At 54.8% G+C, this 22,438-nt stretch overlaps 1 protein-coding gene and 1 pseudogene across 1 annotated transcript in view; one reads left to right on the top strand and one right to left on the bottom strand.

The window, feature by feature from the left end:
* The window catches only part of LOC140075967 (uncharacterized), a 183,254-nt gene that overhangs the window by 76,065 nt on the left and 84,751 nt on the right, over positions 1-22,438 (bottom strand). The gene's annotated exons all lie outside the window — the stretch shown is intronic.
* Positions 1,998-20,466, top strand: LOC140075969 (uncharacterized; annotated as a pseudogene).

Raw genomic sequence — 22,438 nt, 5'->3', positions numbered from 1 at the left:
CTCTCTCTGCTCCTCTCCCTCCTCTCTCTCTCTGCTCCTCTCCCTCCTCTCTCTCTCTGCTCCTCTCCCTCCTCTCTCTCTCTGCTCCTCTCCGGCCTCACTCTCACTGCTGCTCTCTGGCGCCTCTCTCTCTGCTCCTCTCCCACGCCTCTCTCTCTCTCTCTGCTCCTCTCCGGCCTCACTCTCTCTGCTCCTCTCCGGCCTCACTCTCTCTGCTCCTCTCTGGCCTCACTCTCTCTGCTCCTCTCCGGTCTCACTCTCTCTGCTCCTCTCCGGCCTCACTCTCTCTGCTCCTCTCCGGCCTCACTCTCTCTGCTCCTCTCCGGCCTCACTCTCTCTGCTCCTCTCCGGCCTCACTCTCTCTGCTCCTCTCCCTCCTCTCTCTCTCTGCTCCTCTCCCTCCTCTCTCTCTCTGCTCCTCTCCCGCCTCTCTCTCTCTCTGCTCTTCTCCCGCCTCTCTTTCTCTGCTCCTCTCCCTCCTCTCTCTCTCTGCTCCTCTCCGGCCTCACTCTCTCTGCTCCTCTCTGGCCTCACTCTCTCTGCTCCTCTCCGGCCTCACTCTCTCTGCTCCTCTCCGGCCTCACTCTCTCTGCTCCTCTCCGGCCTCACTCTCTCTGCTCCTCTCCGGCCTCACTCTCTCTGCTCCTCTCCGGCCTCACTCTCTCTGCTCCTCTCCCTCCTCTCTCTCTCTGCTCCTCTCCCTCCTCTCTCTCTCTGCTCCTCTCCCGCCTCTCTCTCTCTGCTCCTCTCCCTCCTCTCTCTCTCTGCTCCTCTCCCTCCTCTCTCTCTCTGCTCCTCTCCCTCCTCTCTCTCTCTGCTCCTCTCCGGCCTCACTCTCACTGCTGCTCTCTGGCGCCTCTCTCTCTGCTCCTCTCCCACGCCTCTCTCTCTCTCTCTGCTCCTCTCCGGCCTCACTCTCTCTGCTCCTCTCCGGCCTCACTCTCTCTGCTCCTCTCTGGCCTCACTCTCTCTGCTCCTCTCCGGCCTCACTCTCTCTGCTCCTCTCCGGCCTCACTCTCTCTGCTCCTCTCCGGCCTCACTCTCTCTGCTCCTCTCCGGCCTCACTCTCTCTGCTCCTCTCCCTCCTCTCTCTCTCTGCTCCTCTCCCTCCTCTCTCTCTCTGCTCCTCTCCCGCCTCTCTCTCTCTCTGCTCTTCTCCCGCCTCTCTTTCTCTGCTCCTCTCCCTCCTCTCTCTCTCTGCTCCTCTCCGGCCTCACTCTCTCTGCTCCTCTCTGGCCTCACTCTCTCTGCTCCTCTCCGGCCTCACTCTCTCTGCTCCTCTCCGGCCTCACTCTCTCTGCTCCTCTCCCTCCTCTCTCTCTCTGCTCCTCTCCCTCCTCTCTCTCTCTGCTCCTCTCCCGCCTCTCTCTCTCTGCTCCTCTCCCTCCTCTCTCTCTCTGCTCCTCTCCCTCCTCTCTCTCTCTGCTCCTCTCCCGCCTCTCTCTCTCTGCTCTTCTCCCGCCTCTCTCTCTCTGCTCCTCTGCCGCCTCTCTTTCTCTGCTCCTCTCCCTCCTCTCTCTCTGCTTCTCTCCCGCCTCACCCCCCCCCCCCTCCTACCAAATTAGGTCGGGAAAAGAAGCGATAATTTTTGACAGCATAAACATGAAATAGATATAAAATCTAAAGCAAAATCAATACCCCTGATACTAAACACATGTGGGTGAAACACCCTGGGGACCTCCTGGGGATCCTGACTTCAGGCCATAGAACTTGCGCAGCAACAAAACCGGCAGCGATTGGGACAATCTGAGGGAAAGATGCCCAATGGATACTTAGGTTTGGCATTTATTCTATGGGGCTCAATGAGGCTTTCACCTTCACCTCAGTCGCAGTAAGATGGTAGAGATAAGTTATTACATGAGATGATGACGTCCATATTCACTTCCTAGGAGCAGAATCTTCTAACATGGATGGAAGTGACATTGAGGAGAAGATGATCCCCAAGGTGGAGGAAGAAGAGGAGGAGGAGGAGGAGGAGAGGAGAGGGAAGCCTGGGAAGGAGGACATGACGCTGGGGCCGGGGACCCCCAGAATGGTGAGAACTGATGGACTTATCAGTCATTACTTTCTAGAACTGATTCCTCCTCTGTTCCCCTTCCTTCTCCTTATATCCACTTCTCCAAAATGTGTCCAAGAACCGAATCAGTGTCCGCAGTATCAGGGCTTGGAACCGGATGGTAGATTTGCCTTACAGAATATATTTTACTTATTACACTGGGGGAAATGTGTAGATGAAGGGAGTAGAGAAATATTGATCAAAAGTTGTAGAAGTTAGTGGCTAAGAGATGCGAGCATGCTCCTCTCTGCTCCTCTCCCGCCTCTCTCTCTGCTCCTCTCTGCTCCTCTCCCTCTTCTCTCTCTGCTCCTCTCCCGCTTCTCTCTCTGCTCCTCTCCCGCTTCTCTCTCTGCTCCTCTCCCGCTTCTCTCTCTGCTCCTCTCCCGCTTCTCTCTCTGCTGCTCTCCCGCTTCTCTCTCTGCTCCTCTTCCGCTTCTCTCTCTGCTCCTCTGCCGCCTCTCTCTCTCTGTCCCTCTCTCTCTCTGCTCCTCTCTCTCTCTGCTCCTCTCTCTCTCTGCGCCTCTCTCTCTCTGTTCCTCTCTCTGTGCCTCTCTCTCTCTGTTCCTCTCTCTGTTCCTCTCTCTCTCTGTTACTCTCTTTCTCTCTCTGTTCCTCTCTCTTTCTCTCCCTGTTCCTCTCTCTTTCTCTCTCTCTGCTCCCCTCTCTCTCTGCTCCCCTCTCTCTCTATGCTCCTCTCCGACCTCTCTCTCTTTGCTCCTGTCCCGCCTCTCTCTCTTTGCTCCTGTCCCGCTTCTCTCCCGCGCCTCTCTCTCTGTTCCTCTCCCGCCTCTCTCTCTCTGCTCCTCTCCCGCCTCTCTCTTTGCTCCTCTCCCACCTCTCTCTCTCTGCTCCTCTCCCACCTCTCTCTCTCTACTCCTCTCCCGCCTCTCTCTGTTCCTCTCTCTCTCTCTGTTCCCCTCTCTCTCTCTCTGTTCCCCTCTCTCTCTCTCTGTTCCCCTCCCTCTCTCTCTGTTCCCCTCCCTCTCTCTCTGTTCCCCTCCCTCTCTCTCTGTTCCCCTCTCTCTCTCCCGACTCTCTCTCTGCGCCTCTCCCGACTCTCTCTCTCTGCTCCTCTCCCGACTCTCTCTCTCTGCTCCTCTCCCGCCTCTCTCTCTTTGCTTCTCTCTCTCTGCTCCTCTCTCTCTCTACTCCTCTCTCTGCTCCTCTCCCGCCTCTCTCTTTGCTCCTCTCCCACCTCTCTCTCTCTGCTCCTCTCCCACCTCTCTCTCTCTACTCCTCTCCCGCCTCTCTCTGTTCCTCTCTCTCTCTCTGTTCCCCTCTCTCTCTCTCTGTTCCCCTCTCTCTCTCTCTGTTCCCCTCCCTCTCTCTCTGTTCCCCTCCCTCTCTCTCTGTTCCCCTCCCTCTCTCTCTGTTCCCCTCTCTCTCTCCCGATTCTCTCTCTGCGCCTCTCCCGACTCTCTCTCTCTGCTCCTCTCCCGACTCTCTCTCTGCTCCTCTCCCGCCTCTCTCTCTTTGCTTCTCTCTCTCTGCTCCTCTCTCTCTCTACTCCTCTCTCTCTGTATGCTCCTCTCCCGCCTCTCTCTTTGCTCCCCTCTCTCTGCTCCTCTCTCTGTATGCTCCTCTCCCACCTCTCTCTCTTTGCTCCTGTCCCGCCTTTCTCTCTGCTTCTGTCCCGCCTTTCTCTCTGCTTCTGTCCCGCCTTTCTCTCTGCTTCTGTCCCGCCTTTCTCTCTGCTTCTGTCCCGCCTCTCTCTCTGCTCCTCTCCCGCCTCTCTCTCTCTGCTCCTCTCCCGCCTCTTTCTCTCTGCTTCTCTCCCGCCTCTCTCTCTCTCTGTTCCCCTCTCTCTCTCTCTGTTCCCCTCTCTCTCTCTGTTCCCCTCTCTCTCTCTGTTCCTCTCTCTCTCTGTTCCCCTCTCTCTCTGTTCCCCTCTCTCTCTCTCTGTTCCCCTCTCTCTCTGTTCCCCCCTCTCTCTCTCTCTGTTCCCCCCTCTCTCTCTCTGTTCCCCTCTCTCTCTCTCTGTTCCCCTCTCTCTCTCTGTTCCTCTCTCTCTCTCTCTCTCTCTGTGCCCCTCTCTCTCTGTTCCCCTCTCTCTCTCTCTGTTCCCTCTCTCTCTCTTTGTTCCCCTCTCTCTCTCTATTCCCCTCTCTATCTCTCTGTTCCTCTCTCTCTCTCTCTCTCTGTTCCCCTCTCTCTCTCTCTCTCTGTTCCCCTCTCTCTCTGTTCCCCTCTCTCTCTGTTCCCCTCTCTCTCTGTTCCCCCCTCTCTCTCTCTCTCTCTGTTCCCCTCTCTCTCTCTGTTCCCCTCTCTCTCTGTCTGTTCCCCTCTCTCTCTCCCGACTCTCTCTCTGCGCCTCTCCCGACTCTCCCGCCTCTCTCTCTTTGCTTCTCTCTCTCTGCTCCTCTCTCTCTCTACTCCTCTCTCTCTGTATGCTCCTCTCCCGCCTCTCTCTTTGCTCCCCTCTCTCTGCTCCTCTCTCTCTGTATGCTCCTCTCCCACCTCTCTCTCTTTGCTCCTTTCCCGCCTTTCTCTCTGCTTCTGTCCCGCCTTTCTCTCTGCTTCTGTCCCGCCTTTCTCTCTGCTTCTGTCCCGCCTTTCTCTCTGCTTCTGTCCCGCCTCTCTCTCTGCTCCTCTCCCGCCTCTCTCTCTCTGCTCCTCTCCCGCCTCTTTCTCTCTGCTTCTCTCCCGCCTCTCTCTCTCTGTTCCCCTCTCTCTCTCTCTGTTCCCCTCTCTCTCTCTGTTCCTCTCTCTCTCTGTTCCCCTCTCTCTCTGTTCCCCTCTCTCTCTCTCTGTTCCCCTCTCTCTCTGTTCCCCCCTCTCTCTCTCTCTGTTCCCCCCTCTCTCTCTCTCTGTTCCCCTCTCTCTCTCTCTGTTCCCCTCTCTCTCTCTGTTCCTCTCTCTCTCTCTCTCTGTGCCCCTCTCTCTCTGTTCCCCTCTCTCTCTCTCTGTTCCCTCTCTCTCTCTTTGTTCCCCTCTCTCTCTCTATTCCCCTCTCTATCTCTCTGTTACTCTCTCTCTCTCTCTCTCTGTTCCCCTCTCTCTCTCTCTCTCTCTGTTCCCCTCTCTCTCTGTTCCCCTCTCTCTCTGTTCCCCTCTCTCTCTGTTCCCCCCTCTCTCTCTCTCTCTGTTCCCCTCTCTCTCTCTGTTCCCCTCTCTCTCTGTCTCTCTCTCTCTCTGTTCCCCTCTCTCTGTCTCTCTCTCTGTTCCCCTCTCTCTGTCTCTCTCTCTCTGTTCCCCTCTCTCTCTCTCTATGTTCCCCTCTCTCTCTCTCTGTTCCCCTCTCTCTCTCCCTGCTCCTCTACAGCCTCTCTCTCTCTGCTCCTCTACAGCCTCTCTCTCTCTGCTCCTCTACCGCCTCTCTCTCTCTGCTCCTCTACCGCCTCTCTCTCTCTGCTCCTCTACCGCCTCTCTCTCTCTCTCTGCTCCTCTACCGCCTCTCTCTCTCTCTCTCTCTGCTCCTCTACCGCCTCTCTCTTTGCTCCTCTACCGCCTCTCTCTCTCTCTGCTCCTGTCCCGGCTCTCCCTGCTCCTCTACAGCCTCTCTCTCTCTGCTCCTCTACAGCCTCTCTCTCTCTGCTCCTCTACCGCCTCTCTCTCTCTGCTCCTCTACCGCCTCTCTCTCTCTGCTCCTCTACCGCCTCTCTCTCTCTCTCTGCTCCTCTACCGCCTCTCTCTCTCTCTCTCTCTGCTCCTCTACCGCCTCTCTCTTTCTCTCTGCTCCTCTACCGCCTCTCTCTCTGCTCCTCTCCCACCTCTCTCTCTCTGCTCCTCTCCCACCTCTCTCTCTCTACTCCTCTCCCGCCTCTCTCTGTTCCTCTCTCTCTCTCTGTTCCCCTCTCTCTCTCTCTGTTCCCCTCTCTCTCTCTCTGTTCCCCTCTCTCTCTCTGTTCCTCTCTCTCTCTCTCTCTCTGTGCCCCTCTCTCTCTGTTCCCCTCTCTCTCTCTCTGTTCCCTCTCTCTCTCTTTGTTCCCCTCTCTCTCTCTATTCCCCTCTCTATCTCTCTGTTCCTCTCTCTCTCTCTCTCTCTGTTCCCCTCTCTCTCTCTCTCTCTCTGTTCCCCTCTCTCTCTGTTCCCCTCTCTCTCTGTTCCCCTCTCTCTCTGTTCCCCCCTCTCTCTCTCTCTCTCTGTTCCCCTCTCTCTCTCTGTTCCCCTCTCTCTCTGTCTGTTCCCCTCTCTCTCTCCCGACTCTCTCTCTGCGCCTCTCCCGACTCTCCCGCCTCTCTCTCTTTGCTTCTCTCTCTCTGCTCCTCTCTCTCTCTACTCCTCTCTCTCTGTATGCTCCTCTCCCGCCTCTCTCTTTGCTCCCCTCTCTCTGCTCCTCTCTCTCTGTATGCTCCTCTCCCACCTCTCTCTCTCTTTGCTCCTGTCCCGCCTTTCTCTCTGCTTCTGTCCCGCCTTTCTCTCTGCTTCTGTCCCGCCTTTCTCTCTGCTTCTGTCCCGCCTCTCTCTCTGCTCCTCTCCCGCCTCTCTCTCTCTGCTCCTCTCCCGCCTCTTTCTCTCTGCTTCTCTCCCGCCTCTCTCTCTCTGTTCCCCTCTCTCTCTCTCTGTTCCCCTCTCTCTCTCTCTGTTCCCCTCTCTCTCTCTGTTCCTCTCTCTCTGTTCCCCTCTCTCTCTGTTCCCCTCTCTCTCTCTCTGTTCCCCTCTCTCTCTGTTCCCCCCTCTCTCTCTCGCTGTTCCCCCCTCTCTCTCTCTGTTCCCCTCTCTCTCTCTGTTCCCCTCTCTCTCTCTGTTCCTCTCTCTCTCTCTCTCTGTGCCCCTCTCTCTCTGTTCCCCTCTCTCTCTCTCTGTTCCCTCTCTCTCTCTCTCTGTGCCCCTCTCTCTCTGTTCCCCTCTCTCTCTCTCTGTTCCCTCTCTCTCTCTTTGTTCCCCTCTCTCTCTCTATTCCCCTCTCTATCTCTCTGTTCCTCTCTCTCTCTCTCTCTCTGTTCCCCTCTCTCTCTCTCTCTCTCTCTCTGTTCCCCTCTCTCTCTGTTCCCCTCTCTCTCTGTTCCCCTCTCTCTCTGTTCCCCCCTCTCTCTCTCTCTCTCTGTTCCCCTCTCTCTCTCTGTTCCCCTCTCTCTCTGTCTCTCTCTCTCTCTGTTCCCCTCTCTCTGTCTCTCTCTCTGTTCCCCTCTCTCTGTCTCTCTCTCTCTCTGTTCCCCTCTCTCTCTCTCTCTCTCTCTCTGTTCCCCTCTCTCTCTCTCTATGTTCCCCTCTCTCTCTCTCTGTTCCCCTCTCTCTCTCCCTGCTCCTCTACAGCCTCTCTCTCTCTGCTCCTCTACAGCCTCTCTCTCTCTGCTCCTCTACCGCCTCTCTCTCTCTGCTCCTCTACCGCCTCTCTCTCTCTGCTCCTCTACCGCCTCTCTCTCTCTCTCTGCTCCTCTACCGCCTCTCTCTCTCTCTCTCTCTGCTCCTCTACCGCCTCTCTCTTTGCTCCTCTACCGCCTCTCTCTCTCTCTGCTCCTGTCCCGGCTCTCCCTGCTCCTCTACAGCCTCTCTCTCTCTGCTCCTCTACAGCCTCTCTCTCTCTGCTCCTCTACCGCCTCTCTCTCTCTGCTCCTCTACCGCCTCTCTCTCTCTGCTCCTCTACCGCCTCTCTCTCTCTCTCTGCTCCTCTACCGCCTCTCTCTCTCTCTCTCTCTGCTCCTCTACCGCCTCTCTCTTTCTCTCTGCTCCTCTACCGCCTCTCTCTCTGCTCCTCTCCCACCTCTCTCTCTCTGCTCCTCTCCCACCTCTCTCTCTCTACTCCTCTCCCGCCTCTCTCTGTTCCTCTCTCTCTCTCTGTTCCCCTCTCTCTCTCTCTGTTCCCCTCTCTCTCTCTCTGTTCCCCTCCCTCTCTCTCTGTTCCCCTCCCTCTCTCTCTGTTCCCCTCCCTCTCTCTCTGTTCCCCTCTCTCTCTCCCGACTCTCTCTCTGCGCCTCTCCCGACTCTCTCTCTCTGCTCTTCTCCCGACTCTCTCTCTGCTCCTCTCCCGCCTCTCTCTCTTTGCTTCTCTCTCTCTGCTCCTCTCTCTCTCTACTCCTCTCTCTCTGTATGCTCCTCTCCCGCCTCTCTCTTTGCTCCCCTCTCTCTGCTCCTCTCTCTCTGTATGCTCCTCTCCCACCTCTCTCTCTTTGCTCCTGTCCCGCCTTTCTCTCTGCTTCTGTCCCGCCTTTCTCTCTGCTTCTGTCCCGCCTTTCTCTCTGCTTCTGTCCCGCCTCTCTCTCTGCTCCTCTCCCGCCTCTCTCTCTCTGCTCCTCTCCCGCCTCTTTCTCTCTGCTTCTCTCCCGCCTCTCTCTCTCTCTGTTCCCCTCTCTCTCTCTCTGTTCCCCTCTCTCTCTCTCTGTTCCCCTCTCTCTCTCTCTGTTCCCCTCTCTCTCTCTGTTCCCCTCTCTCTCTCTCTGTTCCCCTCTCTCTCTGTTCCCCCCTCTCTCTCTCTGTTCCCCCCTCTCTCTCTCTGTTCCCCTCTCTCTCTCTCTGTTCCCCTCTCTCTCTCTGTTCCTCTCTCTCTCTCTCTCTCTCTCTGTGCCCCTCTCTCTCTGTTCCCCTCTCTCTCTCTGTTCCCTCTCTCTCTCTTTGTTCCCCTCTCTCTCTCTATTCCCCTCTCTATCTCTCTGTTCCTCTCTCTCTCTCTCTCTGTTCCCCTCTCTCTCTCTCTCTGTTCCCCTCTCTCTCTGTTCCCCTCTCTCTCTGATCCCCTCTCTCTCTGTTCCCCCCTCTCTCTCTCTCTGTTCCCCTCTCTCTCTCTGTTCCCCTCTCTCTCTGTCTCTCTCTCTCGCTGTTCCCCTCTCTCTGTCTCTCTCTCTGTTCCCCTCTCTCTGTCTCTCTCTCTCTGTTCCCCTCTCTCTCTCTCTCTCTCTGTTCCCCTCTCTCTCTCTATGTTCCCCTCTCTCTCTCTCTGTTCCCCTCTCTCTCTCCCTGCTCCTCTACAGCCTCTCTCTCTCTGCTCCTCTACAGCCTCTCTCTCTCTGCTCCTCTACCGCCTCTCTCTCTCTGCTCCTCTACCGCCTCTCTCTCTCTGCTCCTCTACCGCCTCTCTCTCTCTCTCTGCTCCTCTACCGCCTCTCTCTCTCTCTCTCTCTCTCTCTGCTCCTCTACCGCCTCTCTCTTTCTCTCTGCTCCTCTACCGCCTCTCTCTCTGCTCCTCTACCACCTCTCTCTCTCTCTGCTCCTGTCCCGGCTCTCTCTGTTCCCCTCTCTCTCTCTCTCTCTGTTCCCCTCTCTCTCTCTCTGTTCCCCTCTCCCTCTCTCTCTCTCTCTCTGTTCCCCTCTCCCTCTCTCTCTCTCTCTGTTCCCCTCTCTCTCTCTCTGTTCCCCCCTCTCTCTCTCTCTCTGTTCCCCTCTCTCTCTCTCTGTTCCCCTCTCTCTCTCTCTCTGTTCCCCTCTCTCTCTCTCTCTCTGTTCCCCTCTCTCTCTCCCGCCTCTCTCTCTCTCTGCTCCTCTACCGCCTCTCTCTCTCTCTGCTCCTCTACCGCGTCTCTCTCTCTGCTCCTCTACCGCCTCTCTCTGTTCCCCTCTCTCTCTCTCTGTTCCCCTCTCTCTCTCTCTCTGTTCCCCTCTCTCTCTCTCTCTGTTCCCCTCTCTCTCTCTCTCTCTGTTCCCCTCTCTCTCTCCCGCCTCTCTCTCTCTGCTCCTCTACCGCCTCTCTCTCTGCTCCTCTACCGCCTCTCTCTCTCTGCTCCTCTACCGCCTCTCTCTCTCTCTCTGCTCCTCTACCGCCTCTCTCTCTCTCTCTCTGCTCCTCTACCGCCTCTCACTCTCTCTCTCTGCTCCTCTACCGCCTCTCTCTTTCTCTCTGCTCCTCTACCGCCTCTCTCTCTGCTCCTCTACCGCCTCTCTCTCTCTCTGCTCCTCTACCGCCTCTCTCTCTCTGCTCCTCTACCGCCTCTCTCTCTCTCTGCTCCTGTCCTGGCTCTCTCTGTTCCCCTCTCTCTCTCTCTCTGTTCCCCTCTCTCTCTCTCTGTTCCCCTCTCCCTCTCTCTCTCTCTCTGTTCCCCTCTCCCTCTCTCTCTCTCTCTGTTCCCCTCTCTCTCTCTCTGTTCCCCCCTCTCTCTCTCTCTGTTCCCCTCTCTCTCTCTCTCTCTGTTCCCCTCTCTCTCTCTCTCTGTTCCCCTCTCTCTCTCTCTCTCTGTTCCCCTCTCTCTCTCTCCCGCCTCTCTCTCTCTGCTCCTCTACCGCCTCTCTCTCTCTGCTCCTCTACCGCGTCTCTCTCTCTGCTCCTCTACCGCCTCTCTCTGTTCCCCTCTCTCTCTCTGTTCCCCTCTCTCTCTCTCTGTTCCCCTCTCTCTCTCTCTGTTCCCCTCTCTGCTCCTCTCCCGACTCTCTCTGTTCCCCTCTCTCTCTCTCTGTTCCCCTCTCTCTCTCTCTCTGTTCCCCTCTCTCTCTCTCTGTTCCCCTCTCTCTCTCTCTGTTCCCCTCTCTGCTCCTCTCCCGACTCTCTCTCTTTCTGCTCCTCTCCTGACTCTCTCTCTTTCTGCTCCTCTCCCGACTCTCTCTCTTTCTGCTCCTCTCCCGACTCTCTCTCTCTCTCTCCTCCTCTCCCGCCTCTCTCTCTCTCGCCTCCTCTCCCGCCTCCTCTCCCGCCTCTCTCTCTCTCTGCTCCTCTCCCGCCTCTCTCTGCTCCTCTCCCGCCTCTCTGTCTCTCTGCTCCTCTCCCGCCTCTCTGTCTCTCTGCTCCTCTCCCGCCTTTCTCTCTCTCTCTGCTCCTCTCCTGCCTTTCTCTCTCTCTCTGCTCCCATCCCACCTCTCTCTCTCTCTCTGCTCCCCTCTCTCTCTCCCGCCTCTCTCTCTCTCTGCTCCTGTCCCGCCTCTCTCTGTTCCCCTCTCTCTCTCTCTCTGTTCCCCTCTCTCTCTCCCGCCTCTCTCTCTGCTCCTCTCCAGCCACTTGCTTTCTTTCTGCTCCTCTCTCTCTCTCTCTCTCTGCTCCTCTCCCGCCTCTCTCTGCTCCTCTCTCTTTCTCTGCTCCTCTCTCTCTGCTCCTCTCTCTCTTTACCTCTGTAGCCTCTCTCTCTCTGCTCCTCTCCCGCCTCTCTCTCTCTGCTCCTCTCCCGCCTCTCTCTCTCTGCTCCTCTCCTGCCTCTTTATCTCTGCTCCTCTCCCGCCTCTCTCTCTCTGCTACTCTCTCTTTCACTGTGCTCCTCTCTCTCTCTACTCCTCTCTCTCTTCACCTCTGTAGCCTCTCTCTGCTCCTCTCCCGACTCTTTCTCTGCTTCTCTCCCGACTCTCTCTCTGCTTCTCTCCCGCCTCTCTCTCTGCTCCTCTCCCGCCCCTCTCTCACTGCTCCTCTCCCGCCTCTCTCTCTCTCTGCTCCTCTCCCGCCTCTCTCTCTCTCTGCTCCCATCCCGCCTCTCTCTATCTCTCTGCTCCCCTCTCTGTTCCCCTCTCTCTCTCCAGCCTCTCTCTCTCTGCTCCTCTCCCGCCTCTCTCTGTTCCCCTCTCTCTCTCTCTGTTCCCCTCTCTCTCTCTCTGTTCCCCTCTCTCTCTCCCGCCTCTCTCTCTGCTCCTCTCCCCCCTCTCTCTCTCTCTGCTCCTCTCCAGCCACTTGCTTTCTTTCTGCTCCTCTCTCTCTCTCTCTGCTCCTCTCCCGCCTCTCTCTGCTCCTCTCTCTTTCTCTGCTCCTCTCTCTCTCTGCTCCTCTCCCGCCTCTCTCTCTGCTCCTCTCTCGCCTCTCTCTCTCTGCTCCTCTCCCGCTTCTCTCTCTCTCTCTGCTCCTCTCCCACCTCTCTCTCTGCTCCTCTCTCGCCTCTCTCTCTCTGCTCCTCTCTCGCCTCTCTCTCTCTGCTTCTCTCCCGCTTCTCTCTCTCTCTCTGCTCCTCTCCCGCTTCTCTTTCCCTCTCTCTCTGCTCCCATCCCGCCTCTCTTTCTCTCTCTCTCTGCTCCCATCCCGCCTCTCTCTCTGCTGCTCTCTCTCTGTTCCTCTCTCGCCTCTCTCTCTGCTCCTTTCCCGCCTCTCTCTGCTCCTCTCCGTCCTCTCTCTCTCTCTGCTCCTCTCCGTCCTCTCTCTGTCTCTGCACCTCTCCGGCCTCTCTCGCTCTCTCTCTGCTCTGCTCCCACCTCTCGCTCTCTCTCTGCTCCTCTCCCGCCTCTCGCTCTCTTTCTGCTCCTCTCCCGCCTCTCTCTCTCTGCTCCTCTCCCGCCTCTCTCTCTTTCTGCTCCTCTCCCGCCTCTCTTTCTGCTCCTCTCCCGCCTCTCTTTCTGCTCCTCTCCCGCCTCTCTTTCTGCTCCTCTCCCGCCTCTCTTTCTGCTCCTCTCCCGCCTCTCTCGCTCTCTCTCTGTGCTCCTCTCCAGCCACTCGCTTTCTCTCTGCTCCTCTCTCGCTCTCTCTCTCTGCTCCTGTCCCACCTCTCTCTCGCTCTGTCTGCTCCCAACTCTCTCTCTCTTCCTCCTCTCTCTCTTTCTGCTCCTCTCCAGCCACTCGTTTTCTCTCTGCTCCTCTCCCGCCTCTCTCTGCTCCTCTCCTGCCTCTCTCTCTCTGCTCCTCCCCCGCCTCTCTCTATCTCTCTGCTCCTGTCCCGCCTCGCTCTCTCTGCTCCTCACCCGCCTCGCTCTCTCTGCTCCTCTCCCGACTCGCTCTCTCTGCTCCTCTCCCGACTCGCTCTCTCTGCTCCTCTCCCGCCTCGCTCTCTCTGCTCCTCTCCCGCTTCGCTCTCTCTGCTCCTCTCCCACCTCGCTCTCTCTGCTCCTCTCTGCTCCTCTCCCTCCTCGCTCTCTCTGCTCCTCTCCCGATTCGCTCTCTCTGCTCCTCTCCCGCCTCGCTCTCTCTGCTCCTCTCCCGATTCGCTCTCTCTGCTCCTCTCCCGCCTCGCTCTCTCTGATCCTCTCCCGCCTCTCTCTCTCTGATCCTCCCCCGCCTCTCTCTCTGCCCCTCTCTCTCTCTCTCTCTGCTCCTCTCCCGCCTCTCTCTTTCTGCTCCTCTCCCGCCTCTCTCTTTGCTCCTCTTTCTCTCTTCTCCTCTCCAGTGACTCGCTTTCTCTTTGCTCCTCTCTCACTCTCTCTTTCTGCTCCTGTCCTGCCTCTCTCTCGCTCTCTCTGTCCCGCCTCTCTCTCGCTCTCTCTGCTTCCATCTCTCTCTCTCTTCCTCCTCTCTCTTTTTTTTTCTGCTCCTCTCCAGCCACTCGTTTTCTCTCTGCTCCTTTCTCTGCTCCTCTCCCGCCTCTCTCTCTGCTCCTCTCCTGCCTCTCTCTCTCTCTGCTCCTCTCCCGCCTCTCTCTCTTCTGCCTCTCTCGCTCTCTCTCTCTGCTCCTCTCCAGCCACTCGTTTTCTCTCTGCTCCTCTCCCGCCCCCTATCTCTCTCTGCTCCTCGCCCCTCTCTCTCTCTGCTCCTCTCCCGCCTCTCTCTCTGCTCCTCTCCCGCCTCTCTCTCTGCTCCTCTCCTGCCTCTCTCTGCTCCTCTCCCGCCTCTCTCTCTGCTCCTCTCCCGCCTTTCTCCTGCCTCTCTCTCTTTCTGATCCTCTCCCTCCTCTCTCCCTCTCTCTCTCTGCTCCTCTCCAGCCACTCGTTTTCTCTCTGCTCCTCTCCCGCCCCTATCTCTCTCTGCTTCTCTCCCGCCTCTCTCTCTGCTCCTCTCCCGCCTCTCTCTCTTCCTCTCCCCCCTCTCTCTCTTTCTCTCTTTCCTGCCTCTCTCTCGCTCTCTCTGCTTCCATCTCTCTCTTTCTGCTCCTCTCCAGCCACTCGTTTTCTCTCTGCTCCTTTCTCTGCTCCTCTCCCGCCTCTCTCTCTGCTCCTCTCCCGCCTCTCTCTCTCTGCTCCTCTCCCGCCTCTCTCTCTCTGCTCCTCTCCCGCCTCTCTCTCTCCTGCCTCTCTCGCTCTCTCTCTCTGCTCCTCTCCAGCCACTCGTTTTCTCTCTGCTCCTCTCCCGCCCCCTATCTCTCTCTGCTTCTCTCCCGCCCCTCTCTCTCTCTCTGCTCCTCGCCCCTCTCTCTCTGCTCCTCTCCCGCCTCTCTCTCTCTGCTTCTCTCCTGCCTCTCTCTGCTCCTCTCCTGCCTCTCTCTGCTTCTCTCCCGCCTTTCTCCTGCCTCTCTCTCTTTCTGCTCCTCTCCCTCCTCTCTCCCTCTCTCTCTCTGCTCCTCTCCAGCCACTCGTTTTCTCTCTGCTCCTCTCCCGCCCCTATCTTTCTCTGCTTCTCTCCCGCCCCTCTCTCTCTCTGCTCCTCTCCCGCCTCTCTCTCTCTGCTCCTCTCCCGCCTCTCTCTCTCTTCCTCTCCCCCCTCTCTCTCTGATGCTCTCTCTCTACTGTTCTCTCTCTACTGCTCTCTCTCTCTATATGCTCCTCTCCCGCCTCTCTCTACTCCTCTCTCTCTGCTCCTCTCCCGCGCCCCTCTCTCTCTGCATCTCTCCCGCGCCCTCTCTCTCTGCATCTCTCCCGCGCCCCTCTCTCTCTGCTCCTCTCCCGCGCCCCTCTCTCTCTGCTCCTCTCCCGCGCCTCTCTCTCTCTCTGCTCCTCGCCCCTCTCTCTCTCTGCTCCTCTCCCGCCTCTCTCTCTGCTTCTCTCCTGCTCCTCTCCAGCCACTCGTTTTCTCTCTGCTCCTCTCCCTCCCCTATCTCTCTCTGCTTCTCTCCCGCCCCTCTCTCTCTCTCTGCTCCTCTCCCGTCTCTCTCTCTCTTCCTCTCCCGTCTCTCTCTCTCTTCCTCTCCCGCCTCTCTCTCTGATGCTCTCTCTGATGCTCTCTCTCTGATGCTCTCTCTCTCTGTATGCTCCTCTCCCTCCTTTCTCTGCTCCTCTCCAGCCTCTCTCTACTCCTCTCTCTCTGCTCCTCTCTTTCTCTCTCTGCTCTTCTCTCTCTCTGCTCCGCTCTCTTTTTGCTCCTCTCCTGCTCCTCTCTCTCTGCTCCTCTCCCGCTACTGTCTCTGCTCCTCTCCCGCGCCCCTCTCTCTCTGCTCCTCTCCTGCGCCCCTCTCTCTCTCTGCTCCTCTCCCGCGCCCCTCTCTCTCTCTGCTCCTCTCCCGAGCCCCTCTCTCTCTCTGCTCCTCTCCCGAGCCCCTCTCTCTCTCTGCTCCTCTCCCGCGCCCCTCTCTCTCTCTGCTCCTCTCTCTCTGCTCCTCTCCCGCGCCCCTCTCTCTCTCTGCTCCTCTCCCGCGCCCCTCTCTCTCTCTGCTCCTCTCCCGCGCCCCTCTCTCTCTCTGCTCCTCTCCCGCGCCCCTCTCTCTCTCTCTGCTCCTCTCCCGCGCCCCTCTCTCTCTCTCTGCTCCTCTCCCGCCCCCCTCGCTCTCTCTGCTCCTCTCCCGCGCCCCTCGCTCTCTCTGCTCCTCTCCAGCCTCTCTCTACTCCTCTCTTTCTCTCTCTGCTCTTCTCTATCTGTGCTCCGCTCTCTCTCAGCTCCTCTCCCGCTCCTCTCTCTCTGCTCCTCTCCCGCGCCCCTCTGTGTCTCTGCTCCTCTCCCGCGCCCCTCTGTGTCTCTGCTCCTCTCCCGCGCCCCTCTGTGTCTCTGCTCCTCTCCCGCGCCCCTCTCTCTCTCTGCTCCTCTCCCGCGCCCCTCTCTCTCTCTGCTCTTCTCTATCTGTGCTCCGCTCTCTCTCTGCTCCTCTCCCGCTCCTCTCTCTCTGCTCCTCTCCCGCTACTGTCTCTCTCTCTGCTCCTCTCCCGCGCCCCTCGCTCTTTCTGCTCCTCTCCAGCCTCTCTCTACTCCTCTCTTTCTCTCTCAGCTCCTCTCCCGCTCCTCTCTCTCTGCTCCTCTCCCGCTACTGTCTCTCTCTCTGCTCCTCTCCCGCTACTGTCTCTCTCTCTGCTCCTCTCCCGCTACTGTCTCTCTCTCTGCTCCTCTCCCGCGCCCCTCTCTCTCTCTGCTCCTCTCCCGCGCCCCTCTCTCTCTCTGCTCCTCTCCCGCGCCCCTCTGTCTTTCTGCTCCTCTCCCGTGCCCCTCTCTCTCTCTCTGCTCCTCTCCCGTGCCCCTCTCTCTCTCTCTGCTCCTCTCCCGCGCCCCTCTGTGTCTCTGCTCCTCTCCCGCGCCCCTCTGTGTCTCTGCTCCTCTCCCGCGCCCCTCTGTGTCTCTGCTCCTCTCCCGCGCCCCTCTGTGTCTCTGCTCCTCTCCCGCGCCCCTCTGTGTCTCTGCTCCTCTCCCGCGCCCCTCTGTGTCTCTGCTCCTCTCCCGCGCCCCTCTCTCTCTCTGCTCCTCTCCCGCGCCCCTCTCTCTCTCTGCTCTTCTCTATCTGTGCTCCGCTCTCTCTCTGCTCCTCTCCCGCTCCTCTCTCTCTGCTCCTCTCCCGCTACTGTCTCTCTCTCTGCTCCTCTCCCGCTACTGTCTCTCTCTCTGCTCCTCTCCCGCGTCCCTCTCTCTCTCTGCTCCTCTCCCGCGCCCCTCTCTCTCTCTGCTCCTCTCCCGCGCCCCTCTGTGTCACTGCTCCTCTCCCGCGCCCCTCTGTGTCTCTGCTCCTCTCCCGCGCCCCTCTGTGTCTCTGCTCCTCTCCCGTGCCCCTCTGTGTCTCTGCTCCTCTCCCGCGCCCCTCTGTGTCTCTGCTCCTCTCCCGCGCCCCTCTCTCTCTCTGCTCCTCTCCCGCGCCCCTCTCTCTCTGCTTCTCTCCCGCGCCCCTCTCTCTCTCTGCTCCTCTCCCGCGCCCCTCTCTCTCTCTGCTCCTCTCCCACGCCCCTCTGTCTCTCTGCTCCTCTCCCACGCCCCTCTCTCTCTCTGCTCCTCTCCCGCGCCCCTCCCTCTCTGCTTCTCTCCCGCGCCCCTCTCTCTCTCTCTCTGCTCCTCTCCCGCGCCCCTCTCTCTCTCTCTCTGCTCCTCTCCCGCGCCCCTCTCTCTCTCTCCCTGCTCCTCTCTCTCTGTAGCAGCTCCAGCACCAGCCTTCATTTACATGGGGGGGAAGAGCTTTCAGCATTAGGGGGGAACATCTCCAAGAGGGGGCAGACCACTAAGGGGGTATAAAAGACCCAAGCAGGACTCGCATGAGGAGAACTTCTTGGAGGACGATCTTCCTGGAGGCTCTTAGGCTGAGAATGGAGAGAGAACAGATGACATCTATATTTTGTTATCCAGGACTTTGCTTATTGTAATTCTTATGCTTTACAAGGAATAGAAAATATATAAAAATATTTCAAGTTTGTAGAAATCTGATGGAATAACGACTCTCACCGCAGTGTTTCCCCTTGTCCCATCTCCTCTCACTCTCGTACCTTATTAATTGCATGAAATCTTCTGACCAGATAGATAAGATGGTAGAGATAAGTTATTACATGGGATGATGACGTCCATATTCACTTCCCAGGAGCAGAATCTTCTAACATGGATGGAAGTGACACTGAGGAGAAGATGATCCCCAAGGTGGAGGAGGAGGAGGAGGAGGAGGGAGCCTGGGAAGGAGGACATGACGCTGGGGCCAGGGACCCCCAGAATGGTGAGAACTGATGGACTTATCAGTCATTACTTTCTAGAACTGATTCCTCCTCTGTTCCCCTTATTTCTGTCTTTATCCAGTTCCTCAAAATATATCCAAGCACCTGATCAGTGTCAGTGTTGTGTCTTGATGACCCTGATACTATCCTGTGTAACGACTATGGAAAAAAGCGTGTGGACGAAGGGAGCAGAGATGAAGGGGTGTAAGGTGCTAGGGCGCAGGAATGAATGAGGACAGGAGTAAAAGGGTTTAGATGTATAGGGGGTACAGGGGTGCGGAGTGTGCAGGGGGTACAGGGGTAGGTATGAGGTGCAGGGGGTACAGAGGTGCATTTCTGCTGCATGGGCTAATTACTGACCAGTCTTTGCTTTTGTGGATGTAACAATTCCGTTACCCCTGACCCTTTTGCTCTCAGCAGATGACATAACATAACACAGGTTGTCCTAACCACCCCAATTTTTTGTTGTGTAACAGATGACATAACCCACGGCTCAGAGGAACGTCCGATATCTTTAGAAATGAAAGTGGATGATTGTGATATCACAGAAGATACAGACAAAGAGCGTGACAGGAGCCTGGATTTACCCTCCGCTCTTCACAGCAATAACCAATCATCTGAGCCGATTACACCGGGAATCAGTTCTGATTTATCACAAATTTATAGTCGTAAAAGAAATCACAGAAGAGAAAAAGAACATCCAAGAGCTGCAACAAAGGAGAAGCCACATTCATGTTCAGAATGTGGCAAATGTTTTACTGCCAAAACTAGTGTTATTATACATTGTAGAAGCCACACAGGGGAGAAACCATATTCGTGTTCAGAATGTGGCAAATGTTTTACTAACAAACGCAGTCTTATTATACATTGTAGAAGCCACAAAGGGGAGAAGCCATTTTCATGTTCCGAATGTGGAGAATGTTTTGCGGATAATAGAGCGCTTACACGACATAAAAGACGTCACACAGGGGAGAAGCCATATTCATGTTCAGAATGTGGCAAAAGTTTTATTACGAAACCAGAACTTATTATACATTGTAGAAGCCACACAGGGGAGAAACCGTATTCATGTTCAGAATGTGGAAAAAGTTTTTTTGAGAAATCGCACCTTAATGTACATGAGAGAATTCACACAGGGGAGAAGCCATTTTCATGTTCCGAATGTGGAAAATGTTTTGCGGGTAATAAAGCGCTTACACAACATATAAGAACTCACACAGGGGAGATGTTCAGAATGTGACAAATGTTTTACTAACAAACGTAGTCTTATTATACATTGTAGAAGCCACACAGGGGAGAAGCCATATTCATGCTCAGAATGTGGAAAAAGGTTTTTTCAGAAACCGCACCTTAATGCACATGAGAAAACTCACACAGGGGAGAAACCATTTTCATGCTCAGAATGTGGCAAAGGTTTTATTAAGAAAGCAGCTCTTATTATACATGAGAGAATTCACACAGGGGAGAAGCCATTTTCATGTTCCAAATGTGGCAAAGGTTTTATTAAGAAAGCAGAACTTATTATACATTGTAGAGGTCACACAGGGGAGAAACCATTTTCATGTTCAGAATGTGGAAAAAGTTTTGTGGGTAACATAGCATTTACACGACATAAAAGAAGTCATACAGGGGAGAAACCATTTTCATGTCTAAAATGTGGAAAAGGTTTTTTGGAGAAATCGCAGCTTAATATACACGAGAGAATTCACACAGGGGAGAAGCCATTTTCATGTTCAGAATGTGGCAAATGCTTTGCGGTTAATGCAGCACTTAAACGACATTAAAAAACCCACACAGGGGAGAAGCCATATTTGTGTTCAGAATGTGGAAAAAGCTTTTCGGAGAAAACGCGTCTGAATAAACATAAGAGAATTCACACAGGAGAGAAACCATATTTGTGTTTAGAATGTGGAAAAAGCTTTTCTACAACCTCAGATCTCATTAAACATCAGAGAACCCACACAGGGGAGAAGCCATATTCATGCTCAGAATGTGGCAAATGTTTTATTCAGAAATCGGCACTTGTGGGACATGAGAGAACTCACACAGGGGAGAAACCGTATTCATGTTCAGAATGTGGGAAATGTTTTGCAAAAAAATCTTGTCTTAATAAGCATCAGAGAATTCACACAAAATAGAAACCAGTTTCGTGTTCGGGATGTGGTAAATGTCTTTACTTGATTTGCAGCGGAGAAGCTGTTTTATTATAAATGATAACAAAAATGATAAAAATGTATTGAACAATAAACTGCACATGAAATAAAAGGCGGAGGACGCGTCCAATCATTCACTACAGCAAGAGAGAGGAAACTATAACTCACTGGGTTCTACACCGGGATCCAAACTATTCTATGGATCTGTCTTCTAGGACAAGACGCGAGTATTCCCAGCAATGTCCTGCCCGGCGTCCATACTGCTACTATATATACAGGACCAAAAGTCAGGAAATTAAAGGGCTCGTCCACTTTCTGCAAATAATTGATATTGTTTGTGTGAGGAAAAGTTTTACCCTTTTCCAATATACTTTCTGTATTAATTTCTCACAGTTTCCTAGATCTCTGCTTGCTGTCAGTCTTCACAAATTTGATGTGACACAGGTGCGCGGCTCGTTAGTATAACACGGCTGTGCTGCCCACTGGCTAATGTTATGCAGGTTAAATGATGTTCATAATTTGTCCGTTATGTAACATGTGTTTGTTTGCAGGCGCCATCTAATGGCCAGAGTTAATAATTGCTTACATTCTGTTTTCCCCACCCACTAGCGGGTACAAAGGATTGTGGGTAGGAGAAGGGCAGTTCCCTTCATGTCTACACAGAGAGAAGACCTATATCCATCCATCTTACCCCTTGTTGTAGTATAGCTGGTAAGGAGACTGTCTATAAGAATCTCTAGCTACTAGCAGCTACAGGACCACTCTGTATAAAGTTTGTTATATGAAGTGTAATGTATAGATCTGTAATTGCACTGATAGGCCCAACCTCATGGTCGGCCATGTTTGGTCCCAGACTGTATCTGTATCCGCTTGTTTCCTGTTATATGCTAATGTAATGTATGTAACGACCTCCTGTTATATTATTGTGCTATTCTAATAGCTTGTACATTCCTATTTTTCTTCAGTTTCCCCCTAATCCTACATCAGTTTAATAAAGCTACGGACTTTCACCCAGTCTTGTTGAACTGTAGAAAGGCGTTTAACTGCCTGTCGAGCTCCGCCTAGACCCCGGGGGTACGTGAAGTGGGGGCAGGACAACGGCTCTGATAACACTCTGTGATACTAATGACTTGTGCACCTGTGTAACATCACATGACCGTGGACTAGAGATGGGCGAATCGATTCGTCACAAACCCCAAGTTTACGCTGATTCTTGGGAACAAAGTTTTTTTTTCCCTCTTTTTTTTTTTTTAGCTAAATGGGCGCGAGCACAACGTGTTACATGGGGCAGAGAACTCTGGGAAGGAGAAAGGAACACCCCCGATGACATGTGCAGACCTGTAAGACAATCAGCGACCGGCAGGCTTATGTGATGTCACACAGCCCTATAAAAACCAGCCATTTTCAATCTCTGCACTTCACACTGCATGTGCTGCCTGTAGCGTCTAGCTGCTGTTAGTGTACTGTGCTGTAGCGATTTCTGCTCCAATCCCAGGGTGTGCGTTTAGGGGGATCTGTATACACAAAATAGCAGTTCTTTTTAGTTACTGAATCCAATAGGAAGAAATCTGTTTCATACCCACACTGCTGCTGTAGTGATTTGTGGACCACTCTCAGGGTGTCAGTTGTGGGGGATCTGCATAACGCAAACTACAATATTTTTTTTGTTGCTGAAGTTGAGAGCAAGAAATACGTGTCATATCCACCTAGTTTATAGAGTGATTTCTGCTCCTCTCCCAGGGTGTCCGTTGTAGGGTATCTGTATAACGCAAATTCCAATACTTTTTGTTGCTAAAGTTCAGAGCAACAAATAAGTGTCAAATCCACGTAGTTTATAAACCACTATGTCAGACAGAAAGGTGGCAGGTGGAGCAGGCAGAGGTGGCAGCACAGTAAGGGGATGTCGCAGCAGGGGTGACTCTGTGAGGGAGAACTGCCGCTGTCATCTAGCGGCAGTGTGTTGATCAACAACCCAAAGGTTGTTGATTGGTTGACTAGGTCACCCAGTTCCTCAAATATAACATCTGACAACCCCAGCCAAGAGTCCGTGGGTTCCTCTGATACAACAATTAGTTGGCATGGCCCAGGAGCAGGTCAGCGGCCCTCACCTGTCCTCAACCAGACTCTGTCCTGTTCCTTTCCCGCAGCCAGAGAGCTACTAGGTGGTCTGGGCTCAGCGCCACTACTCAGCGAGGACAAAGTGTTTGAGGACAGTCAGCAGCTGCTTGACAGTGAAGAGGTGGGGCAGACATCCTCTGCTTCCTGCAGTAGTCAGGCTGTGCATACTGACACCGGTGAGGACAACTGGTTTGCCTGGGCAAACGAAGTCACACAGGGGAGGAACTGCTCCGCGTCATGCAAGAAGAAATCAATGTGTGGCTTTCTACGCGACAACTAAAAATCGGAACCATGGTGACAGACAACGGGAGGAACATGGTGTCCGCACTGCACCGAGGAGGGATGGTCCATGTGCCCTGCATGGCGCACGTGTTCAATCTGGTTGTCAACACATTCCTCATGTCTTCCACCCATCTGCAAGACATTCTAAAAATGGCCAGGACACTGTGCACGCACTTCAGCCATTCTTCCAAAGCCAAGCACACCCTCCTCGAGTTGCAGCGTCAGAACGGCCTCCCCCAACATAGTCTGATATGCGATGTTTCCACCCGTTGGAATTCCAGACTATATGTTAGACCGCCTGTATGAACAGAGAAAAGCCATTAATGATATTTTGATGATGCATGCGGAACAAAGTACTCCCCAGCAGGGGCGGACTGGGAATTTAAAGTGGCCCTGGAAAAAACTATAAAAGTGGCCCCATTTTTGTGGGTGGGGTCAAAACAAGTAGGCGTGGTCATGCAATGTGAGTGAAGTTCCTAAACTCCACACAATTTGTTTATAGATGATTTGTCGGCTGCACATCCATGATGCGAATCTCCCGTTCCACCACATCCCAAAGATGCTCTATTGGACTGAGATCTG

Source organism: Engystomops pustulosus, chromosome 8 (assembly GCF_040894005.1).
Source record: "Engystomops pustulosus chromosome 8, aEngPut4.maternal, whole genome shotgun sequence".
NCBI lineage: Eukaryota > Metazoa > Chordata > Amphibia > Anura > Leptodactylidae > Engystomops > Engystomops pustulosus.
The sequence above is the reverse complement of the archived record's forward strand: the minus strand, read 5'-3'. Positions and strand labels throughout refer to the sequence as shown.